General features: G+C 42.7%; 2 long non-coding RNA genes across 7 annotated transcripts in view; one reads left to right on the forward strand and one right to left on the reverse strand.

The window, feature by feature from the left end:
* Positions 1-24,050, reverse strand: part of LOC138736591 (uncharacterized) — a 206,642-nt gene that overhangs the window by 80,279 nt on the left and 102,313 nt on the right. The gene's annotated exons all lie outside the window — the stretch shown is intronic.
* The window catches only part of LOC138736593 (uncharacterized), a 37,610-nt gene continuing 16,293 nt past the window's right edge, over positions 2,734-24,050 (forward strand). For both annotated transcript variants that reach the window (XR_011340425.1, XR_011340424.1), the window contains exon 1: positions 2,734-3,214. This is a non-coding gene — a long non-coding RNA (uncharacterized lncRNA). The remainder of the gene's footprint in view (positions 3,215-24,050) is intronic.

The following is a 24,050-nucleotide window of genomic DNA, read 5'->3' on the forward strand; positions in this document are numbered from 1 at the left end:
GTATCGCTGCACTGGCGGGGCAGCTGCAGAAAGATAGCGCTGTCAGGACTTACTGATTGCCTCATAGCTTAGGCCACAGCTTGCACCCTGGGCAACGGGATGACATCACCACTGTGCGGGGCAGAACTCCCGTTGGCCTTAAAGGGGTGCATGCGAAATTCAAATAAACAGTTCACTTGAAACCTCCACTGTGTCCTGTGGTGTATTTCTGTGTGTGTAGCAGCCACTACCCTAGTATTAATCCACAAGAACTTTGAATATTAATGAAGAGCCAAACAAAGCATTTTGGTCTCCATGTTCAGTACAATTTAACACTGAATTGTTTATTATCACTTGTGTAGAGAAACAATGAATTTCATAGTTTGGCATGCCATATAGGCAGCTGTCAAAAGGGTACCACACTTTATTATCATTTTAGATCCACAAAAAAATTCACTGAAAACATTAACAGATTAATTATGGCAATGGTAGCATTTAACTTTAACAGGCAAGTTATTTAAAACTTAAATCAAAAGTAATAGTGGCCTTCCGATGGGAATATGACATGATTGTCACTCCACTCAGTCTCATAACTCTCTTGGCTCTGGTCTAGTCTCCTCTCTCTATGTCCTCAAGCTCTCTTTGTTTACACTGGCCCCTGCAGTAAAGCCTCTCCTCCCTCTCTCCACAAACGCCACCTCCCCCAGCACTCTCGATGTGGTCTCCATTTTACTGGTGATCTCAACTGGTGTCTTTGAAATCTGCTGACTTTACTGCTCTCCTGTGAGCGCAATATTCACAACTTGCAATTTTCCCATCACTACTAATGAAAATAGTGAGTCGGTTTTCATAAGGTAGACAGTGGTGCAGCAGGTAGTGCTGCTGTCTCAAGTTCCAGTGACTCGGGTCTAATTTTGACCTTTAATCCTAGGCGTTTGCACTACTTGCTGTGGCTGTGTGGGTTCCACAGAGTGCTCCAGTTTCCTCCCATATCCCAAAGATGCGCAGGCTGAAAGGTTAATTGTCCATAGTACATTACCATTATAACAGGTGGGTGAAAGACAAATCACAGTGGGGGTGGTTTGAGGAATTAATGAGACTGTGATGGAACATGGTCTCGGGGGCACATTCCCCACTGAGCTGGGCAGGCTGGCCTGCCTGTTGAACCGATAGCCCTGCCCCTTAAGACCCCTAATAAAGGCCGAGAGCCTAGTCTCCTCCCTCATACCTGTCCTTGGACTTGAGCCAGCAGCATGCTGAGGCATGCTTGGATCTTTAGATCAATTAAGCCTTTGGCCCTCTTTTCATGTCTGTGAGTGGTCATTGATCACGCTACAGAGACAAAATAACTTGTGAGGAAATGTGGGATATGGGAATTATGGAACTTCTTTGATAATCAGCATAGACTTGATGGGCAGAATGGCCTTCATTTGCAATGTAAGGAAATACAAAAATTTATTTGAGATAGACATTGGAGATCCCAGCTGCATGCAAAATAAACTTAATGATAGGTTATTAAATTTTACATTTACATTTAGATATACAGCATGGTAACAAGCCAATTCAGCCCATGAAACTGTGCTACCCAATTAACTTACAATCCCTGATATATTTTGAATGGTGAGAGGATAATGGAGTCAACAGGAAAAACCCACGCAGACACAGAAAGAACGTGCCAACTCCTTACAGACAGCACGGGATTCGAAGCAGGTCCCAATCACTGCCGTTGTAACAGCATTGCGCTAACAGCTGCACTAACCATGCTGCCCTAGAGTTAGAACTGGGCATCCTGGGAAATGACAAAGTGCACTGAAAGTAAGGTGGTTCATCTCTAGCAAGCAATGAACGCCCATGTATTATATGAACCTTGGACCCAAGAACACCAGATTCGTTGCCTTAAAGCAAGCCCTCCACACCCTAGAGTTGCTGTATTCTTTCAGTAAAATCTCTTAGCTGTGCAATTCCTCTCTGTGAGCATCAGAAAAACAAAAACTGCAGATGCTCGAATCTTGCATAAACAAGGAGAAGCTGGAGGGACTCACTGGGTCAGGCAGCATCCATGGAAAGTAATGGTCAGTCAATGTTTTGGGTCAGAACTCCTTATGGAGACTAAAGTGGGATGGGGTGATGTCGAATATATCAGGGGGGTTAAAAGAGGATGGGGAGACTGGAGAGAGGCTACGAATTGACAGGGTTTTGAACAGATGATAGGTGGAGAGAGAGGTAAAGCGAGGGAGAGGTTGGAAGGGGTTAAGTGGGGAGGGTTTGAGAGTGGGAATGGGAAAGAAGAAATGGGAACAAGTGTTACTTTGAAATGAAAAACACCTTGCCATTGGGTATGAGGTCGTCCAGCAGGTATATGACGTGTCGTTCCTCAAGTTTACATTTAACCTTGCCCTGGTAATGGATGAGATTGAGTTCAGATGGTCTGTGTGAAAATACTGCTCAGAATCAAAAAGATAATCAACCAGAAGTTCCTGCTTGGACCCATAGACAGAGTACAGATGCTCAGCAAAGCGGTCACCCAATCTATGTTGGATCCTTCCAATGTAGAAGAGGCCACACCCAAGTAACCCCTAATGCAATAGATCAGTTTAGATGATGTGCACATAAAATTCTGCCTCACACAAAATATGTTTGTGGCCTTGGATGGATGTGAGCTGTGGGAGGTGGGGGGGGGGGGGGGGGCAGGTTAAGAGGAAAGTCAAATTTTGCAGGAAGTGGGTGGAAGAGAAGGTGGCTAGAGAAGAGTCAGCCACAAAGTCTCAGAGAGATAAAGCCCTGCGAAATGCAGATAGTGGTGGAGAAGAGCAATATGTGGGTAGTTCGATCATGCTGAAGTGTTGCAGGATAATGGATTGGATGCAGAGGCCAACGGGGTGGATCTGATCGGAGTAAATCCAAATGCTGCACTGTTCGAGCTGTTCATAAGGCATGGCTATACTCTCCGATTTTTACGTGGAGGTAGGGAATATTATGCTGAGAGTCTGATGACAAGATAGAGAACCCAGCCGCCTCAGAGTCATCATCTTTACCTGCATCTTAAAAATCCAGAAGATCTATTGACGAGAGGTTTGCCAAGAATCACATTCTATTTTCCAGAGAAGTTCATCAAATTTAATCAATTAAATTTGAGTTTGGATTTAGTGGACTTGGGTCAGTCAGCATGGAGCTGATGTGGAAATCTCAAAGTAAATGCCACTTTTTGCAGAAGTCAGAACTGGATCGAAAAATGGTAAGTAAAAAATAAAGCATTTTCATTCACTTTGGTTGAAAGGAAAAACTAGCTTATCTTTGCTTTAGAAGTTAAAACCTTAGAGAAGGATAAAATATTTGGTATGCGTGATTAAATTTCAGTGGAGAGCAAACAGCTGATATCAGAGGCTTTTGACCTTCGGTGCATATGAAATGCATTCCAATTGCTCCATGTAAAACTTCCCTTAAGTCTTGGAATGAAAGTGTGGCACTCTACACAGCCTCTCATTATGGCTTTCCAGAATTTTGCACATGAATGAACAGCTTCCTCATCGAAAAAAAAACAATGACCCATTTCTCTGACCCATTTCCTTCATGTGCCAACTGATGTCACAATGGGGCTAAAGACATATTTAGTGGATGCACTTTTTGTTTTCCTTCAGATCTTTTTGTCGTTTTGTATTTAAATACATAAACCGCTTTCACGGAATAGTTACACTTATTTCAGGGGAGGGGAACTTTTAACTCACATAATAAGTGGCATCATCTGAGGAACTAAATGTAGGCATTTGTGTGAAACACTAAAGTTAGCAGAATATGATTAATGTAAAAACGTACGGAAATGCGGGAGGAACTTAGCTGGTCTCACAGCATCCATAGGAATTAATGATACATCACCAACATTTTGGCCTGAGCCCCTTTTCAAAGTAAACTTTGAAGACCAGCTGAGTTCCTCCAGCATTTCTGTGGTCTGTGCATTTGTGGGCTCAGAGCCAGCTCTTCAGCGCTTGACGTCCTGCTTTGCGGAAACTGCCAAAATGTTTGGCCTGGAAGTCAGCCTGAAGAAAACTGAGGTCCTCCATCAGCCAGCCCCCCCACATCTCCATCGGGCACACAAAACTCAAAACGGTCCACCAGTTTACCTATCTCGGCTGCACCATTTCATCAGATGCAAGGATCGACAATGAGATAGACAACAGACTCGCCAAGGCAAATAGCGCCTTTGGAAGACTACACAAAAGAGTCTGGAAAAACAACCAACTGAAAAACCTCACAAAGATAAGCGTATACAGAGCCGTTGTCATACCCACACTCCTGTTCGGCTCCGAATCATGGGTCCTCTACCGGCATCACCTACGGCTCCTAGAACGCTTCCACCAGCGTTGTCTCCGCTCCATCCTCAACATCCATTGAAGCGCTTTCATCCCTAACGTCGAAGTACTCGAGATGGCAGAGGTCGACAGCATCGAGTCCACGCTGCTGAAGATCCAGCTGCGCTGGATGGGTCACGTCTCCAGAATGGAGGACCATCGCCTTCCCAAGATCGTGTTATATGGCGAGCTCTCCACTGGCCACCGTGACAGAGGTGCACCAAAGAAAAGGTACAAGGACTGCCTAAAGAAATCTCTTGGTGCCTGCCACATTGACCACCGCCAGTGGGCTGATAACGCCTCAAACCGTGCATCTTGGCGCCTCACAGTTTGGCGGGCAGCAACCTCCTTTGAAGAAGACCGCAGAGCCCACCTCACTGACAAAAGGCAAAGGAGGAAAAACCCAACACCCAACCCCAACCAACCAATTTTCCCCTGCAACCGCTGCAACCGTGTCTGCCTGTCCCGCATCGGACTTGTCAGCCACAAACGAGCCTGCAGCTGACGTGGACTTTTTACCCCCTCCATAAATCTTCGTCCGCGAAGCCAAGCCAAAGAAACCTCTATCTGATTCAGCCTAACCACAGCTAGATGAAGCCATGGATGTCAACATTTCTCACTGTTTTATTTCGTTTGAATAAGACTTTTATTTCGACAAAGTAAATTTCAATGCTGATTAGGATTAAGAGTTTCAGGAATATCTCCTACAGGCTACTCAAGTGCAAAGAGTTTTTTTTTTGGGGGGGGGGATCCAGTTGACCAGCTGCACATGGGAATAAATGGTCAACATCTTGGTTAAAGAGATAAAGGTGGTTGAGTGTCTGCAGCTGATAAGCCTAGTCAAGGCTGATTATCCAAACTGGATGTTTTGTGTACAACATAGGCGTTGTCTTGGGCCACATTGCTAGTTAAGCATTAATTAGCCAGAGATGAGTATTGGCATGTTAAGATATAGAACATTTCACCACAGTACAGGCCCTTCAGCCCATGATGTTGTGCTAATCTGCAGTATATAAACCTACTTCACAACAATCTAATCCTTCCCTACTTCACATCCACAACCCTCTATTTTTTTTTCTTTTATCTACATGCCTTTCTAAGGGCCTTTTAAATGTATCTATTGTACCAGCCTCCACCATTCCTGGCAATGCATTCCAGATACCATGCCTCCTCTGACCTCTCCCTTAAACTTTCCTCCACTCACCTTAAACAGATGTCCTCTGGTATTTGCCATTGTGGCTCCAAGGAAAAGGTGTTGGCTGTCAGCAATATCTAAGAACTTCACAATCTTATATATCTCAATTAAGTCACCTCTCATCATTCATTCTCCAATCTAGGGAACATCCTGGTAAATCTCCTCTGCACCCACTCAAAAAGATCTAAATTAGGATCCTTTCCTGTAATGACTGGAACTGAATGCAATACTTCACAAGTTTTATTAAATTCCAACATTGCCTTTTGACTCTTGAACTCAATCTCCCGACTATGCAAGCACAGCATATATCTTCTTACCAACTTCTTATCAACATGTGGCAACCTTGTGGGATCTATAGACTTAGACCCCAAGATCTCTTTGTTCCTCCACATTGTTAACTATCCTACCATTAACCACATACTCATAGATCCAATGCCTCATGACCTTCCGAATGAACCTACCACAGAGGACCTTGTTAAATTCCTTATGAAAATCAATATACATTGCATCCATAGCCCTAACTTCATCAATTTCTTGTTACCTCCTCAAAAAAACACAATTGAGCTTCTGAGGTATAACCTTCCCCGCTCAAAGCCATGCTGACTATTCCTGAGAAGACTATGCTCCTCCAAATGCTCAGAAATCCTATCCCTAAGAATCTTCTCCAATAGTTTACAAACCATTGACGCAAGACTAATTGGCCAATAATTGCTAGGATTCTCCCTCTTATCTTTCTTAAACAAGGGGACTACATTTACCATTTTACAATCCTTCAGTACCTCTCCTGTGGCCAGGGAAGACACAAAAGCCATGACCAATGTTCGAGCAATCTTTTCCCTTGCTTCCTGTAGTATATATATCTCTCTCTATATATCTATATATAGAGATATATATATATAATATATATAATATATATAATAATATATAATAATATATATAATAATATATATAATATATATGTATATCTATCTATATATATAGATAGATATATATATATATCCCGATATATATTGGGATATATTGCGTTTGGTCCCAGGGCCATTTGTCTCTGAAAGGTTTTCGAGATCTAGCACTTCTTCTTTCTTAACCTCGATATTCTCCAGCACCTAAGCCTGTTCTGTACTAACCTCATGTTCACCAAGGTTCTCTTCTTGGTGAACATTGAAACAAGCTATTCTCTATGATCCTCCCCAACCTCCAGGTATGTTCCCCCTTTATCCCAAAGCAGTCTGACCCTCACTCAAGTCATTCTTTTGTTCTTTATGTACATGTAGAATGCCTTTGGGTTTTTCTTAATCCTGTGTGACAAGGCCTTCTCGTGCCTCCTTCTAGCTCTCCCATGTCTTTTCTCAAGTACTTTTCCGGCTACCATTTAATTCTTCATTATGGTCCAGGTAAAAAAAATGGTTGAGCTTCTGTTGTCCATGCTCCCATTTAAAATTTAAGCATTAAATCAAGTCACAAAACTTTTCCCATTTTAACATTCTGCAATACTTGTTCTGTAGTATGAATGATAAGAGGTGCAGGAAATCATTTTTATTCAACAAGATAAAGTAACTTCGCCACTTGTTCCTAGGTCAACCTATTTGAGATATAAATCAAATCCTCTGTGTACTGTCTGCTTAAAAAAACATTAAAACAGAGAACATTAAAACAGAGAACTGAAGTTATCATCAAAAGATTTGGCAAAGAGAGAGATGGTAGCATGAACATTTATTATCCCTTCATGTTTCAAGTTTGTGTGTTAATCCAGTTCTCTCATTACTGTTAAACTCAACACTCAGACAGCTCATATCATCATATCACTGGCAGGCATTACAGAAAGACTCTTCAGTATAAAGAATAGGGCTTAATGGATGTTGAAACTTGGCATGCTTCATAGCCATATTTAAGTTCATGACTCCGATCTTGAAATGATAACTCTGAATGAGAACTTTCTTTTGTTCGAAGGCATAAGCAAGTTTCTGCCAAATCTGTCACAGGCACCGACCTCCCATCCATTCAAGACACCCATGTGAGGCCCTGCCTCACGACAGCAGCAAGTACCATAAAGGATCCCCATCACTCTGGTCACAACCTTTTCTGACAGCTACTTCAGGAAGAAGGTAGAGAAGCCTAAAAAAAACAGCACCTCTCAGTTTACGAACAGTTTCTTTTCCAAATGGCGATCAGGCTCTTAAACCTTCCCACACAATTCTCACCATAGACTACTCTAAGATCACAAAAATACCTGTCTACATGAATAAAATGTCACTTTATTTCTTGAATTAACTGCAATAGTCAATGCTTATTTTCTATCTATCCCTTATATTTACTCTTCCCATGGTGGAGCAATTGAATTCCTTTGGAGTTGAGATGCTTTTACAACTCATCATACACAGTGCAATGCAAAAAGCAGAGCACTGTAGATGCTAGAAATCGGAAGTGACTGTTCCACTAACTTCCACCATGCAATTGGGTCTTCTTCATTAATGGTTAAAAATAGCCATGCAAACCCTTCTGTTATCTTCATAGCATCTAAAGTGTTTCCAGTGTAGCAGGAAAATATGATCAGCAATACAGCTCTAAGAGAATAATTTGCTTCATGTTTCTTAAACTTGATGAAAGGGAGAGCAATTTAATGGTATATCCATGAATAGGCCCATTCATTACAAATGGGATTTGTCAACAATGTAAAGGAGGTCACAGTGCAAATTAAAGGAACTGAGATTAAATAGAAAAACAGGCTCGTTTACAACCAAGATTGCAATTAAGATGTAATGCTTATCTACCTTATCCTAACAAAGATTTTGTGTTTTTTCCCACTGAGAGAATAGGTCTGAATATAAACAAGTGCATGTGGAGAATTTTTTTTAAATTAATTTTGTCAAAATAACTAATCACTGTCCTAATAGTCCAAAATTCCACACACACACATATGCTCAAAAGTATTTTAAAAGTAAAAACAAAAAATGCCTGGAAATTAACGTATTTCTACTGATCATAAATAATAGTTGCCCAAGGGAGAATGATGGATTTTTTTTCCTCCATAGTCATCCAGAGAGTATGTCTGACATAAGTTTTGAATCTTTACATATTCCAGTGGCAGGGAAGGTGGTCGTACCAGTGTAAGTCCCACCCCACCAAATACAAATAGACATGTAAACAAACCAAGCATGTTGTGATGGTACACCACCGGCCTACTGCAGGGGGCACACCTGTACCTGCAGGAGTGTAAGAGGACAGGACAACACCTGGCCGGCCGGCTGTCAATCAGTCGGCCTAAATGGATCAAGCCCCACATAGTCGGGTGCCAATCACCCTCCAGAATACAAGCCTGTGCTGGCCTCCTGAGGCCTCACTCAGAGTTGCTGCATCCACAGCCAGACTGACTCTGTGGAAGTCTTTGAGGGTTAAAGCCTGTTGTACAGTCTTTATCTTTGTGTGTGTCTGATTCTGGCGAACAGTGCACCACAATTTAATCCACAAAATTTTCCCACGACGGCTATGGAAAATCTCCTGTGCGCAGGGAGCCTCATGGTCGACCCACGCCACCCAGAATTCCAGACAAATTTCGAGATCTGGCAGCATGCGGTTGAGGCAATCAGCGAGGCACACAAGGGCAACATCCTGGACTCTGATCAAAAGAGGTTGGTCCTACTCCGGTCAAAGCTGTGTCCCCACGCCTTCCAGGTAGCCAAAGGCTGCTCCACGTACAAGATCGCAATGGACACTCTCGACAATTGGTACAAGCCCCCCATGAATGCAGTCTGCGCGAGGTACCTCCTCAACACCCGAGCCCAGCAACTGGGGAAAAGGCTGAGTCTTACCTGGGACACTTGTGAGAGTTGGCTCGACCGTGTCTGGCTGAACCCGGGGTAGGTGCAGGGGAGGTCGAGAGGATGATCCAGGCGACCTTTGTCCGAGGGCTATGCTCGAGGGCCATCCGACAGAAGCTGCTGGAAGACAACATCTATGCCCTAACCATGACTGTGGAAGTGGTCCAAACCCTGGAAGCAGCAGCCCTGCACGTTGAAGCCATCGATTCCAGGCTCCCTCATGGCCCTCTCACACTGCAGCTGCAGCCCCAAGCTGAGCTGGGGAGGAGAATGTCGCTCCGACAGGTGCCCGGCACCCCTGTAAGTACTGTGGGTCCTGGTGTGGGTCAGATCGACGATCGAGCCAAAACTGCCCAGCTAGGAACCCCAGTATTGTTCCCGATGCGGCAAGAAAGGTCACTTTGGAAAAGTGTGCCTCTCTAAACCTGCCGGCAGCTCAGTAGCCCTCTATGGCCTCCCCACCTCCCCACCTCCCCCGTGGACCCCCCCCATGCAAGTGTCGGGTGGTGCCATTGTCCCCGCGACGACTTCTGCCTTCCCCGACGTCGACACGTAACATCCGGCCCCACCAGCGACCGTCACAGTGTGTGCCCCGAACATTTGCACCAGCCCTCACCCTCGCCGGCACCACTCGCTAAGAACTACAGCGACGACACTTCCGGCTCACGGCATGACGTAACTTCAGGATGACATAATGATATCACTGCTGCCGGCCTTGATACGGTTGGGGAAGGAGGCCAGCCATGTAGCGGCCCCCCACATGCCGCTGCCATCTTGGGGCAGACAGCGCCTGACACAGAGGGCCCCCGATGACATCGAGAACAACGTGTTCAACATGGGCGATGACCAGGCTGCCCTTCCGATGCTTCCGACGCCTCCGGGTGCCATCAGCTGCCGCACCCAGTGACCGATGGCAATGTGGTCAATATGGGCGATGACCAGGCCACCCTATTGATGCTCCCCATCCCTCCCGATAACGACGACTCCGACTCGAAGACAATCCTGGTCACCATCACGCTGACCAGGGACATCCCCCACGACTTCGGGTGCTCGATGATGGATGAGCGAGTTAACGGGCAGGTAACAAAATGCCTATTCGACAGTGGCAGCACTGAGAGCATCATTCACCCGAGCGTGGCCCACTCCCTAAGGTTAAAGGTCCACCCCACCACCTGCTCGATCGTTTTCGCTCCCAAGGATAAGACTGTTGGTGCCATCGGGGGCTGCTCAGTCAATATAACGGTGGGAGGGGAGACTTTCACAGGATTCAGGCTCCTGGTCATGCCCAAACTCTGAGCACCACTCCTCCTGGACCTGGATTTCCAGTGCCACCTGCAGAGTGTCACCCTTGCCTTCGGGAGGCCTCAGCCTCCACTCATATTGAACAACGTGCAAACCTACCAGCCCCGGCCAACCTGTGGCCTCTCCACACTGCGCATCACCCCACCGGTGCTCTTCCCACATCTTGCACTAGGCTGCAAGCTGATCGCCGCTAGAAGTAGGCGCTATTGCGCCGCAGACAGGGACTTCATCAAGGCAGAGGTGTGGCGACTCCTGGCAGAAGGCATTATAGAGCCCAGTAACAGCCCTTGGAGAGCCCAAGTCCTTGGTCAAAGGGGGAATTAAGCCAAGGATGGTTGTGGCTTACAGCAGACCATTAATCACTACGCCCAGCTGGATTCCTACCCCCTGCCGAGGATCGCTGACATGATCAATGAGATAGCCCACTACCAGGTTGACAGGCATGACGACAGGTTGCAGGCATTGCATAAGTCCCTCTGCCATCCGGCTGTCACCCGATTGTACCATTTCGTTACGTCCCGAAATCTGCCATACATCATCAGGGACATCAAGGACATGACCGAGGCCTGTCAGGTCTGTGCAGAGTGTAAACCCCACTTCTTCTGCCCCCCCCAGGTCCACGTTGTAAAGGCTACTTGGCCTTTCGAGCATCTCGGCGTGGACTTCGAAGGGCCTCTGCCTTCCACGAACTGAAACGTCTACTTCCTCACGATAGTGGACGAGTACTCACGCTTCCCTTTCACCATCCCTTGTCTGGACACCTCCACGGCGACCGTTATCAGGGCCTTGGGGCATATTTTCACCATGTTTGGGTACCCCGCCTTCATTCACAGCGACCAGGGGTCTAGTTGACGAGCTGCACCAGTACCTGACGGCAAGAGGCATTGTGACCAGTCGCACAACAAGCTATAACCTGAGAGGCAACGGGCAAGTGGAATGCGAGAATGGAGTGGTCTGGAAAGCAGTCCTCCTGGCTCTCAGGTCAAAAGGGTGGGCTGTTTAGTATGGCAGGACGCTCTACCCGAGGCACTCCATGCCATTCGGACACTGTTGTGCACGGCTACCAATGAGATCCCTCATGAACGTCTGTTCTCATTCCCCAGGAAGTTGGTGACAGGAATGTCACTCCCAGCATGACTCACGTCCCCGGGACTGGTGCTTCTGCATAAGCATGTACGGATACACAAAGCAGGTTTTCCTCTTTCATGCAAACCATAACTACACTTACATTAGGTTCAGCAGTTGCAGGGAGGACACCATCTTAACCAGGGACCTGGCACCAGCAGGAGCACCCACCACACCACGCCACCCTCCAACTCAGGACGGCGCTGACCGGGCATACATCCCCATCCCCAGGCAGCTATGGGGCACGCAGGGCCTCCTTGACCACCAGTGGCCCGCTTCAGGCTCGCCCCCCCCCCACCCATCCAATATGACCCGCATAAGTCGACCCCGGCCCCCCCTCTGCGCAGCACCACACCAGCCACATACACCCCTGCTGCCAGCCCCCCCCCCCCACTTCCCCTCTGACCAGTGACCAGGAACCAGTCCTACGACAGTCACAAAGACCCCGGTGGCCACCAGATCATCTCAACCTGTAAATATTGTATGTACATAGTGGTGCAATTCTTGTTACTGCCCACCCCCCGGGACAATTTTAAAGAAGGGGGTGAATGTGGTGGTACACCACTGGCCTACTGCAGGGGGCAACCTCTATACCTGCAGGAGTATAAGGAGACAGGACAACACCTGGCTGGCTGTCAATCAGTCGGCCTGAATGGATCAAGCCCCACCCAGTTGGGTGTCAATCACCCTCCGGGATCTAAGCCTGCACCGGCCTCCTGAGGCCTCACTCAGAGTTGCTGCAGCCACAACTGGCCTGGCTCTGTAGAAGTCTTTGTGAATTGCTGGTGTGGCCTGTTGTACAGTTTTTATCTTTGTGTGTGTCTGATTCTGGCTAACAGTGCACCACACACTTTCTCTCTCTCTCTCCCTCTCATGCACGAGCGGACACACTTTCTATTTATTGCAGATGGGTGGATTACATGGGACTTCTGCTACCTAATTCAGGCAGATTCCAGAATGTCATTGACTTCAATGCTCAAGGTGATTGAAGTTTAAACATAATGCTTCTGCCTGGGTATAAACCCCAACAATCAGGTACACTACACTCTGGTGTCTACCGAAGAATTGCTGTCTTTCAGATATGACATTAATTTGAGGAAACATCTGCCTTTTCAGTAGCAAGTAAAATATTTCCCCATGATGGTCTCCATACCCAAGGAAGGATATACAGGCCTTGGAGGCAGTCCAGAGGAGGCTCACCAGGTTGATCCTGGAGATGAGGGGGTTGACCTATGAGGAGACACTAAATCGCCTGGGATTATACTCCCTCAAATTCAGGAGATCTTACAGAAACATATAAAATTGTGAAAGTGATAGATAAGATAGAGGCAGGAAAATTGTTTTCACTCATAGGTGAGACCAGAACTAGGGGTCAGAGGCTCAAGATATTCAAGGGGAGTAGATTTAAGTGAGATGAGGAAAAACTGTTTTTCCCAGAAGCATATTGTCTGGCCATTTGGCACATTCTAGCATTTGGGATCTTGTAGAGTGATTATTCAATGTAATCAAGAATTTCATTCGATGTGAAATGCAATGGGACATTCTGAGGCTGAGAAATTCCTTTGACATCATTGGAGTTATCAAGCAAATCTAAGATATTCAGTTTTTTCCCCCGGTTTGGTTGAAAGATTTTACTAATTCACCATAAAAGCCAGGTTCATCTCGAGTGAAATCCTCAAACTATAATTGGTGAAAATATTTATATCTTTCAGGCTGAACAGAATATGCAGAGAAACTTGGTTCACTGGGCTGCCATCTTCTTCTTATCCCTGGTTGCAACCAATAGTTTTTATTTAATTAATATTTTTCAGATCAATGTTTCTATGAACTTTTCACATGCTTCATTTTAAAAATATTTATTTTACACTTTCTTCTAGCTCTCTGCAGTTAAAACTCATTTCTAATGAGATAGTTTTTTGTTCCAATCTATTTTTCTTACGACGGTCCTCCAAATGACAGAATTTGAAAAAAGGTTCCATGATTACTTTTACTCATCCAGTCAATCAGTTACTGGCTCACTGCTGAATGATTATCACACTTTGCTTTTAGGAGAAAGGTATAAAAATTGAACGGATAAAGAACAGACCCTTTAACCTTCAACTGAGAAATCTTTCGACACAAATTTGTGATAGAAATTCCAGATGACACCCAGAGTCCTCATTAAGAGCTTTTCCAAGTCAATAAAAAGTTAGCCAATGTCCTAAATTGCCATTAGAGTGAATTGGTTTCTTTTTAAGGTCTGCTTGGCTGAAGTGATTGCATCTGTTATTGATTAAAAAGGGATCACTTCAATTGCAGCCTGTTGGTGAGAAAGTATCAAATGTTCTTTCATCCTGACAATCTGTGTCAGAAGTGCCTGAAGGTTTGGACTGACTGTAATAGCACAATTTACCCTGAGATGGCAAAACTTCTCATGGCATCCATTATATGTTGGACTTCTTACTAAAAATATGCTTGCTGGCTATCCCCATGCTTGTTTGTTACTGAGATCGTCCACAAGTGTAGTTTCTCAAGAATATTGGGAGATTATGAGAGTTGGCCACGATAGATTGCTTTTAATCATTTTAACTGACTCCAGTTCAATTATTATACAATAAAATCTTCATGAATTAGACATAGTAGAAGATAGGACATTAGAAATTTTAAAAAAAACAATGGAAAGGTCTCCATCAGGTATGCATGTTAAGTACCATTTCTCAAGAAAATAAAACCTGTATGGATATATCAAGAACAATGGTAGATGGTGCAGTTGGTTCACAACTCTAGTCAAATGGTTTGATTTTGACCTCCACTGCTGTGGTTGCATGTTCATACTGTGATGGGAGGTGAGTTTGAAGTTTCCATCCACATTCCAAAAATTTGCTGGTTGTTAGGTTAATGAGTTAAAATGAATTACCTCTCCTGCAGGTAGCTAGTAGGGTAATCTGGGAGATGGTGGATTGATCCAAAGTTGGTATAGATTCATTGCGCCATATATTTTTCCTTACATGTCATAAGGAAATGCAAGAAATTAGAATCTTTCCTGTCGCATATGCAATCAATATTATATACTGGCAGCAAATTCTGGTAGAAAAGCAAAACATGTTCAGAATATTCTTGAGATTAAGGTGTGTTTTTTTTGGTTCAGATGTAAGTACCTTAAAAAAGAAGAAACAATGCAAAAGCAGGAAGGAACTTGGTAGACAGCTAATTCGCAATAAGAAAAATAATGATCACTAAAGTTGTCTGGGAAATTGTATGATATTTCCAAACCTGGTTCCTTCATGTTGTTTTATCAAGCACTTGCATTAAAATTCCAAACAAAAACCCAGAACAATACCAAACCCCATAAACAATATCAAGATGCTCCAGACTCCATTTCTATTATACGTTGCAAGTATATAATTCAATCAAATTCACAAAATAAACGCCACAGCTGAAAGCTCATAGTTTCAAGATTTACCCAATTAGTATTTATTGCTGCCATTTTGAATGTTGGAATAAGCTTTCATTTCTATAGGATTGGTACTTTGGCTGTATCAACAGATTATCATTATTAAGTTGCTAGCATAACTTTTTCTCATAGTCCTGGCTCATATATTGACATAGAGCTTGCTATGATTCACACCATTTCACACAGTGGTTTAAAGTTAATTTTGGCAAATAAAGTTTTTGTGTGGATAATGCTGCATTTGGCACTGTTTATTAAATGTTCACTAAAGTGATATTCTGTTCTTTAGCATCATTAGGTTACAAAGGTGGACTGATTATCATTTAGTCAAATTGGGTCAGAATGAAAGCTTAAGGTGTTTCATTTTTGTCAGTAGCGAGCAATAATTAGATTAGACTTATATAATTCAATCAGTGCAAACTTGTCCACTTAATCGTGATTGCATTTCACATATCCACATTAGTGAGTCAACCTGCCTTGAGTTTATTGAAACAGCTTCTAACCAAAATATAAATAGAAAATTGATTGCCAGCACAGATCACATAATGCTGAGCAAAAGCAACCTTGGTTTGAATGTGCAGCTGTCTGTGAGGAGTTTGTACATTCTTCCCGTGAGACCGTGTGGGTTTCCTCTGAGTGCTTCAGTTTCATCCCATGTTCCAAAGCGTTGCAGGATTAGTAGGTTAATTGGACACATGGGTATATTTAGGCAGTGCAGCCTCGTGGGCTGGAAGGGCCTGTTACCATGCTGAGTCTCTAAATTAAAATGTAAAGAATTAAATTTTTTAAAAATTAAAGAAAATGCTGGAAATACTCAGCAGGTCGGGCTTCATCCACGGGAACAGAAATTGAGTTAATGTCTCTGGGAAAAGGCCCAGAACTGAAAAGGAGAAAAAATTGTTGTTGCAGGGAGAGTGAAAGAGGAAGGTGCTAGAAAGACAACATAGAATAAAGAAGTTGTGGAATGCAGAGCAGGAAGACTAGCTCAGCAAGTCACACCAGCAATGCCTTCCACATCCAGAGTGTGAAATGCAAACTAGTTGAATCAATATGACAAATGGATGGGTGATACCAAGAAATCCAGTTAACTGAAGTTGTATTCAATGCAGAGTTCAGAGGCCGCAATGTTGCGAGATGGAAAATAAGGTGCTGTTCCTCAAGCTTTGATTGGGTGAATTTATTTCAGACTGGCCAGAATAATCAGTCAGAGTAGGATTGACATGGAAAATTAAAGTCCCTCCAGCAGTTTTCCAGCCTCGCCAGTGTCTCTTGTTTACCTCTACCTGATTGATAACTGATTTGAAACCATATGTTCTCCCTTTTAGGTCAAAGTTATAGTAGATTTTAACTTATTTCTTCAATTCTACATCTGCTGTAACTGAAATCATGTTCTCTTGGGCAGATGTAAAGTGAAAGGAAGAGGTAACTTATAAGGGAGAACACAAGGTCTCAAATCAGAGACCATTATGATAAGCATTGTATGTTGTCTTGCTTCCAGTGAGGAGTGGAAGGTGTCGGCATGTGATTTCTTTCAACATAGCTTTGCAATTTCACACTAACTGCCACACAGACTTGATAGATCAAGGTCTTAGTCTAGCAGCAGATTTACATTCATATTTAGATTTATTGTCAAAGAACATACAGGACATCACATACAACCCTGAAATACTTTTTCCTGTGGGAGAGGCGGGATTACCACTTAAAAAACTGTACTCAAAACTGTAAACAAACTGATTGTGCAATAGAGAGAAAAGAGATTAATAAACTGGAAGGGTCCTTAAATTCAATTAAATTAAATTTTAAAAATAACATTGAGTTTGTTGTTGAGTGGTCTGATGGTGGAGGGGTAGCAGATGGAGGAAGCCCAATACATTTGCAGACCAAGTTATGCTGACCATATTGGTAAGCTAACATTCAATAAAGATGTAGGCTGCCAAAAAACACAGCTGGGTCTTTGAGCTGCTTCAGTGGAAAACTTATTGAAGAATCCAAAGAAGTGAGGATGTTCTGAAAATTCACTTTGAAGGCTTTTCCTGAGATCTTTAGTGAATAATAAATGCTACAGAAGGACGTTCCAACACATTTAATCATCTCAGGATATCCCCTGCCAAAATTAATACCAAATAAATATTTTTGCACTGCCAACACTATTCTACGGTATTGAAACTGGCATGAATTTTCCAAAAGCAAGATCACACAAATAATAATGCAAGCAAGATGAAACTAAATTGCTTTATAAAAGTTGGGAGGGAAAATAGACTTCTGTCCATTCTGACCATGTGTGCATCTATCCTAGAAAGCAGATGCAGGCTTTTTTAATGCCCCACTTGAAAGATGGAACTTGCAAAACACAGCATGGCATGGAGTTTCAATCTGGTTGGTGACTTTGAATCTGAGAGGAAAGCATAGCCTGGAGCTGTTTGGATGCAGTGATAGCTGCTGTAAGATAGTCTTTCCTCTATTCTTAGTTAATTCTGATTTCGAAGAGTTAGTGTACGATAATATTAGCAAGTAACAATGAGTGTATTCAAGTCACTTAATTATTTATCATTCAAAACATACTCGCATGATAAAGACGAAATAGCGTTTCTCCAGAACAGAGCATAGTTATATATTTAATATTAAATTAAATTATTAAATATTAAGGCATATCCATAACAGTCCACAGAACCCTATCCACAAATGTTCTGGGAATTTAGGAGCCTGATGGCTTGCGGGAAAAAGCTGTTACCCAATCAGGATGCAAGGACCCGAGTGCTACAGTACCTCCTACCAGATGGCAGAAGGGAGTCTGTTTACGTGAGGGATGTGTGGGGACCTCCACAATGTTTATCGCCTTTCACCTGTATCGAGTGCTGTAGATGTCCTTCATGATAGGAAGAGAGCCCCCAATGATCTTTTCCACTGATTTCATTATCCTCTGCAAGGTCTTGTGGTCCAAGGAGGTACAACTTCCAAATCTGGCGGTGATGGTCTCAATACATCCTCTGTAGAATGTAGTGAGGATGGAGGGTGGGAGATGAAATTTCCTCAGCCTTCGCATGAAGTACAGGCACTGCTGGGCTTTCTTAGCAGTGAAGCTGGTGTTAAGGGACCAGGTGAGATTCTCCATCAAGTGCATGACAAGGAACTTGATACTCTTGGCGACATCAATGGTTGAGCCATCAATGTTCAACAGAGCATGGTCTCCCCCACCCCCTGGGTCCTCCTAAAGTCAACAACCATCTCTTTTGTTTTTTTAACATTCAGATACAGGATGTTGGCTCTACTCCAGTCCATTAGCGACTGCACCTCATCTCTGTATGCTGTCTCGTCATTCTTACTGATCAGGCCCATCATAGTTGTGTCGTCAGTGAACTTGATGTGATTCGAGCTGTGTTTAGTTGCATAGTCATGGTTCAGCAGAGGGAACAGCAGGGGCTAAGCACACAGATCATGCTCAGTGTGATGGTCTTGGAGGTGCTGTTACCAATCCAGAATGCTTGAGGTCTCCCCAACATGAAGTCGAGAATCCAATTGCAGAGGGAGATGTTTAGACCCAGCAGGTTCATCTTTTTTATTAGGTATTGTGGTCAGATTGTGTTGAATGTCGAGCTGAAGTCAATAAACTGAATTTGAACATATGAGTCCTTATTTTCCAGGTGGGTGAGGGCTAGATGGAGGGCAGTGGCAATGGCTCGTAGTAGACAATGTAAAGTGAATTCTTCGGGGGTTGCAAAATTCTTCACCAAATTTGCACAAAAATTTGAATGGGACCACAAAGAGAGCATTCCCTCCCCTAGTACTCAGAATTGAAGGCTATTAAAGTTAAAGGATAATTTTAAAATATTTAAAGCCAAAATGAAGCACTGAAAGGTACTGAAATGGCAAAACCTTGCAAGTCCCCAGAGGCATAATTTATTTCAAAATCCAAATACTCATCAACTCTTCCAATAAGTATTTGACTGCTCTTTGGCAATGAATGGAAGAAGATTCTGTCAGGTCTATACAGGATGAATAAATATTTGATCCCCGGAAATTGAACTGTTCATGAAGAGTTGTTTTGACATTTTTTGTTCCTTCTCATGGCTCAAATGTTCCAATATATGGATCTTCAGATATAATCTTCAGTTAGCTCATTCATCATAATCTTTGCAGCCTGCAGACACAAGAGACTGTAAATGCTGGAATATGGATCAAAAAATAAACTTCTAGAAGAATTCAGTAGGTCCAACAGCACCTGTAGTGGCAAAAGGTTGGTCAGTAATGATGTAGAATCCTGATCCAAATTGTTGTCACAGATCCACTGATTTGTCCCAGCAATTGACTTTTTAAAAATTCTTTGTAGTGATTGATTGCATTATTTATACTAGTGCTGACACCAGAACTAAACAGTGGAAGGAGTGCATTATCGTCCAAACCACTTACACATCTGCCCCATCATTTACCTTCTGCCCCCAACAATGTGGCATCTGTGTGTGGTGAATCTCTGTCAAGCTGCCTGTCTCCCCTTGGGCGAGCCTTGCTGTACTAATATTGGCTGTGCATTATCTCTACTGTTAAGGACACTCCCCTTGGGTATAACTGTGTATGCACCTATTGTCTTTCATTATTGTACCATGAGTTTCTGCTAATAAAAGCCATGATTATTGTTTAACCACATTGTCTTTGTCTTCTTCATCAACTGGCACTTCAATATTATTAGCATAAATGGATGCAGGGGGAACATGGCAAGATGGCGTAAGGAATAGACGTGTCTTCCAGTCCTCTCCTGACTCTTTGTTATTGTTTTGTCTATAAGTGCCCGTTGAAACTTTCTAAAAAGTTTATAAATAGTTAGAGGTGCTGAACTAGCTTTTAATGGTGCAATTGTTAAAAAAAAGTAAAAGAAAACGGCAACAGATTGCTAAGAAATTACATTTCCCGAAGTTATCTGAGCCTACCTGTTTACAAGAAGCCAGGACTCGGCCTGGAATGGATCCAAGAGGAGAAGTGCAGGATTCGGCAACGGAGCTCCGCTCTGTACCGGTAGGCTCTTTAAAGATGGCGCCCGGCAGCCTTTGGAACAAAGGGCTACCTGGGCGCGTGTATTTCAATCAACGCCCGCTATGAGCGCTGTTACTGAATCTTTGACAGTTGGAACAGCTGGGACGCTGCCAACTGAAGACCCAACTTTAAAGAGACGTCCACCGATTGATGTAGCGGTGGCGCTGCGAAATGCACCACCAGTTATGAAGACTTCAACGGATCTTGATGTAATGAAGACTTTTGATGTAATATGGGTTAAGGATAACCATGAATACCAGCCTTCTGATACTGCTGAGGAGGTTGTGGCAGGGGTTTCTACACGTAGTCATACTACAAGAAAAGCAGTTAAACTAAGGGAAGGATAAGAAGACCCTTTGACTCAGAAACAGCAGGATCCTATTTTGCCTGAATCTATTCCAGTTGATATGCTTATTAAGAATCTTGAATTTAAGTTATCTTCTTCAATCAAAGAGATAGGTAAATTTTTCTTTCAAGTTCTTCTTTCTTTCTTTGGCTTGGCTTCGCGGACGAAGATTTATGGAGGGGGTAAAAGTCCACGTCAGCTGCAGGCTCGTTTGTGGCTGACAAGTCCGATGCGGGACAGGCAGACACGGTTGCAGGGGAAAATTGGTTGGTTGGGGTTGGGTGTTGGTTTTTCCTCCTTTGCCTTTTGTCAGTGAGGTGGGCTCTGCGGTCTTCTTCAAAGGAGGTCGCTGCCCGCCGAACTGTGAGGCGCCAAGATGCACAGTTTGAGGCGATATCAGCCCACTGGCGGTGGTCAATGTGGCAGGCACCAAGAGATTTCTTTAGGCAGTCCTTGTACCTTTTCTTTGGTGCACCTCTGTCACGGTGGCCAGTGGAGAGCTCGCCATATAACACGATCTTGGGAAGGCGATGGTCCACCATTCTGGAGACGTGACCCACCCAGCGCAGCTGGATCTTCAGCAGCGTGGACTCGACGCTGTCGACCTCTGCCATCTCGACGTTAGGGATGAAAGCGCTCCAATGGATGTTGAGGATGGAGCGGAGACAACGCTGGTGGATATTAATACTCAACAGATGGTTGATTATGGAGCTTTTAAGCTTGAAACGAATGAAAGACTTGATGTTTGTGACCAAGGTATAGTTGAGGTACAAGATCAAATACAAGACGTAAATAAAACAATTGAGACTTTACAAATCCAGAATAAAAATTTAGCGAAAAAGGTTGATTATTTGGAGAATCAGTCCAGACGGAACAATGTAAAAGATATAGAAGGACCAGATCCAAGAAAATTTTTTACTGATTGGATTCCACAAGTGTTAGGACAAGATAAGTTCCCGGAAGGTTTAATACTGGAACGTGCTCACCGAGCTCTGAGAAGAAAGCCTCTTCCAGGTCAGAATCCAAGACCTGTTCTGGTCCATTGTTTAAACTATTATGATAGAGAGACAATTTTGCGTGTGGCTATTAGAAATGCGCAACAAAGTAGATCTCCTTTGATGGTCCACAACAATCATGTTTTTTTAATCCGGATTTGAGTCAAGAAGTTATGTCTCAATGACGTGAATTTAATTTTGTGAAAGAAGTGCTATGGAAAAAAGGATATAAAGCAACATTTAGATACCATGCAGTATTGAAGATTTTCCAGGATGGATGTCAACCAAAATTTTTTGATAACCCTAAAGAAGCTATGGACTTTGCTCAACTGTTACCAATTACACAATTCCAAGAACGACGTAGTCCTCCACGGTCTCCAAAGAGAGTGGAGACGCAAGATGGGAATCGAATTTCAAGAAGAAATGGAAGCAATGGTGGTCGGAGTGACAACGCTGATTAAATTTTTTTTTCCCCGAGAAGATTTAGATAATGATGATAGTTTAATGTGAAATGGGAGTTAGGAGAGGGGACTGGGTGGGAATTATTTTTCAGAAGTCGTCAGCTATGTGTGAGTTATCTCACACCCAATATTTTGTGGGAGTTACCGCATTGTACGGTTCAGACAGGATGAGGTAGTTGTAACCTCTTACCTGTTTTTTTAAATTTTTTTTGGATTAAGGAGTGAAGTTTCTTTTTATTATTTTTTTTTTAAATAATTTTCTTTTTTTGTTGTAGTTTTAAGAGGGGATAAGGGGAGGGGATCTTTTTTTTCTTGTTTTTTTTCTCTTTTTTCTTGTGTTGTTGTAAGAAAGGTCTAAATTAAAGTTTGCTTATCTTAATGTACAGGGTTTAAATAATTATATTAAGCGTAAGAAAGTACCTGTTTACTTAAAAAAACTAAAAGTTGATGTGGCTTTTTTGCAGGAAACTTATTTAATAGATAAGGAACATTTGAAACTTAAACGTGAATGGGTTGGACAAGTTTTTTTTATTCTTCATTTAATTTAAAGGCAAAAGGAGTGGCAATTTTGGTGTACAAGAATCTACTATTTCAGTTACAGAATGAAGAGAAAAATGGTGGAAGATTATTAAAACTGAATTGTACAATCTTTAATGAGGCTTGGACTTTGTTTGATGTTTATGCTCCAAATGTTGAGGATACAGCTTTTGTTGTGGATATGTTTTTATTACTTGGACAATCAAATTCTAATGTGATGATTGGGGGAGATTTAAATGTGGTATTGGAGCCTTTATTGGACAAGTATCCAAGAGTAATTAAGCCATTATATAATAATCAACTTGTTTGGATTTGTGATTGATTGCAACAGTTTTGGAAAGGTGTTCAATCTATTTTTAATAGTTTATATAATATCAATGTTGTATTAGATCCTAATATATTTTTATTAGGGAATATGCAATCATTAATTGACTTAGGCTTAATTGATTATTAGATTTATTTTATTTATTTAGCCTTAGCGGTGGTCAAGAAATGTATAGCGCTTACTTGGAAAGATAGAAATATATTAACCTTAGATAGGTGGTATTTAGAGATGAAGTCTTGTTTAATTATGGAAAAGATATCTTTTTCAATTCAAGATAGGATGTCTTTTTATAAGCTGAAGTGGACTCCATTTGTTAAGTACATGCAATTAAGTTTGATTTAAATATGTTTTAGGTGTGATATTTTAGATTTGATAATTTTTTTTATTAGTATTTTTACCTGTTTTTTTTTTTCGTTTGTTTGTGAGCGTTTTTTTAAAATATATATATAATATTATTAACTTTATTAATTCTTCACTCTTTATTTTTTTGGGGGGGAGAGGTGGGTTTTTTTTATATATAGATTTTTTTTTAGTGGCTGTATATATGGGGGGGTAGACTAATTTAAGTTAGGACATTAATGCTGTTTTGTAATAATTATTTTTTTTAATGTAATTTTTTTTGTTTTATTCATGTGATAAAATCTTTAAATAAAGTTTAAAAAAAAAATAAATGGATGCAGCATTCAAGCCAGAGCGGCTGATAATCGACCAGTCAGCCCCAAGGGCAGAGAAATTTTCAACCACTGGATTGCTTGTTTCGATTACTACATGGCTCGAAACAACGTGGTCGATGAGGTGATACAGTAGGGCCACCTGAACTCTCTGCTAGGTGAGGTCCCTTTTGCTACCACTCTGTCTATAGCCCATGAACGTCTGACTGCTAACTATGCAGGCCACGGATTGTGGTGCTTGCTCAACACCAGTTGCTGACTAGATGCCAGAAACCCGGGGAAAGTGATGCTGCCTATGCATTGGCCCTCAACTCGCTGGCAAACTAATGTGATGTGTGTGTCGACTTGCTGGCAAATGAATGATGTCAGGGCAGTCAATGTGCAACAACACCGCAATGCTTTGAAGCTGGATACTTTTGTCAACGGGATTGACTCCAGTCACATCCGACAGAGGCTGCTGGAGATGAGCCCTGAACCTACGACCGGGCAGTCACT

Source organism: Narcine bancroftii, chromosome 6 (assembly GCF_036971445.1).
Source record: "Narcine bancroftii isolate sNarBan1 chromosome 6, sNarBan1.hap1, whole genome shotgun sequence".
Taxonomy (NCBI): Eukaryota; Metazoa; Chordata; class Chondrichthyes; order Torpediniformes; family Narcinidae; genus Narcine; species Narcine bancroftii.